Consider the following 2,440-nt stretch of genomic DNA (forward strand, 5'->3'; position numbering starts at 1 on the left):
AAAATTTTACTTATCAATTTATATATTTTACTTGAAAATAGTGGATAAGTAAGCATCAGTAAAAACAGAAAGCATTGCAATCTATCTAGACATAAGTACGTTTCCTCTTATGAGTGAAATTGACATAAGACAGGCCGAAAGTCACAAAAACATGTTAAATTATAAAACAACTACCTCCATACCAACCAGTACTTCAGTGGAATGAATATACAATCACCACATCAGTCTTCTTCAATATAAGAGAAAAGAAAGCCAGAAATGAAGTAAATGAAGTAAAGAAGTTATGCTGAGGATTAGACAACAGCCTTGTCAGAGCCACCAGCCCTTCAGAAAGCTTTGTAAAGCTCATGACATTCCTAACCTGAAAGTATCCCCGTTCAGGAAACTGGTCTGACTGGAAAATAACTGGAAGATAAACTATAATTACATCAGAATCCTTTCCTAAAATTTTCCTGATTGTTCCCTAATAATTGTGGAATTAAAGCTGAGTTTAAATCCTGACCCCATCTATGGCCACGCCACCCTGAACAAGCCCAATTCCATCTGATCTCAGAAGCTAAGCAGGGTCGGGCCTGGTTAGTACATGGATGGGAGACCACCTAGGAAGACCAGGTGCTGTAGGTGTAAAAAATAAAAAATAAGGGATTGCAAATCCTGACCCCACTAGTGGCAAATTAATTTAAGTAACAAACCCTCTGAGTTTCCATTTATGTATCTGCAAAATGATAAGGACTTTACAAGTTTTGCAAAAGACTAAATGAGAAAATGTATTTATATGATGGAGTATAGTCCTAGGGACACACTAGATTCCTCTGCTCATATTATTCTCTGGTATTAAGTGTGCAGCAGTATTGAGGGAGGGAGCAGTTAATAAATCAATAAGATGCTCTCGCCCTTAAAGAGTTTACAATCTAGATTAAGAAACAAAACTAGCAGATATGAGAAAACAATTTGATTAACAGAATAGTATTTTGAAGAAAGAATAGTTGTGGAGTAGAAGAGCTGAAGAGGATCCATGGTGGACACATGTGTTGACTGGGCCCAGGAGGCTGAGGAAGATCAAGGATGTGAGAACTTAATCCTCTGCTTTCATTTTTAAAGACTCTTAAAGAAGAAGTGATGACTCTCACCTTCAAAACAAAAAAAAATACTCAGTAACTACAATGCTTGACACAATGGAATTCTATACATAATGTGTTCTAAACTTTTGCTATTCAAAGTGTACTTCATAGACCAATTACATGGTATTTCAGAGTTTGGTAAGATATGCAGAATTTCAGGCCCCGGTCCAAACCTACTGAATCAAAATCTATATTTTAACAAGATCCTGGGGTGATTCGTGTGTACATTAAAGTTTAAGAAACACAATTGTAAACCCCAAGAAAACCTCCAAAACAGTGAGGCTTATATGTTTTATATTTAGAAAAACACCAGGGTTTTAAAGATACTTTTGAGATGACAAACACTGTTCTGAAATGTCCCCATTTATAAGGTAGAGATAATGCCTTCCCCTCAGGACTGTTATGAGGGTTAATTGAGATAAATCTATGAAAACCTCTACTTTCTAAACTCAGAAGGAAAAAAAAAAAACATGTTTTGTTTCACCTTCATATCCTTTGCCCTTAGCTTAGTGCTCCACACATATTCAATAAATATGTATCATCATTATATAAATGAGTCAAGAGGCTTTAGGATTCATCAAGTCATTTCGAAATAGATGACCATGGGACTGTGGGTTAGGTCTATAGACAAAGCTGAAACAGAGGAGCACTTTTCAGATTAAAATGCACAAATTCATTTAGTTACAAGATCTTTTTCATTGTTTAAGAAATAATAATGGTAACATAATGGTGAAACTTACATTATAAAACATATTTGTCACAGGAAATTAGATTTATCATTTATAACGACCTCACTAGCTTTGTATTAATTTAATTCAGTACTAAATGTACTATGGAATTGTTATTAGTTACAACACCAGTTTTCTCTTAGCAGACTCAAATTATTTAATGAGTTCATCTAAAGATTCAAACCCAAATGTAGTTCAAAGCCTCATTCTTCCATACCCTCAAGAAGCATATAGTCTAGTGGGATTAAAGACAAATGCAATTAGCAATCAGAATGAAGACAATACCTTGTTGGAAGGACATTAAAGAACGAGATGGTGACAATAACAAAGGAGCTGTCTCAGGCTGCCTGGAAAAGGCAGAGCAGGCTTCAGAGAGAAGAGGCTGAGCTGAGATCTGAAGGATGAATAGCATGGCAGGCGAACTAATGCAGGCAGGGTAACCACATGGGCAAAAACATGGAAGGAGAGAATACAACCCATTCAGTGAGCTACCAACCAGCTCAGTATTGCTGAAGTATAAAGAGGGATGGTAACAGGAATAACACAGGAGCAGTAGACAAGGATCACATGATGATGGCTTTGCATGCCACA

The 2,440-nt window shown here is 36.3% G+C and overlaps 1 pseudogene; it reads left to right on the forward strand.

Moving 5' to 3' along the window:
• The first annotated feature begins 505 nt into the window (after positions 1-505).
• LOC111739343 lies at positions 506-624 on the forward strand (annotated as a pseudogene).
• The last annotated feature ends 1,816 nt before the right edge of the window (positions 625-2,440 follow it).

The sequence above is a fragment of the Pteropus vampyrus genome, unplaced genomic scaffold (assembly GCF_000151845.1).
Source record: "Pteropus vampyrus isolate Shadow unplaced genomic scaffold, Pvam_2.0 Scaffold2, whole genome shotgun sequence".
Lineage (NCBI taxonomy): Eukaryota > Metazoa > Chordata > Mammalia > Chiroptera > Pteropodidae > Pteropus > Pteropus vampyrus.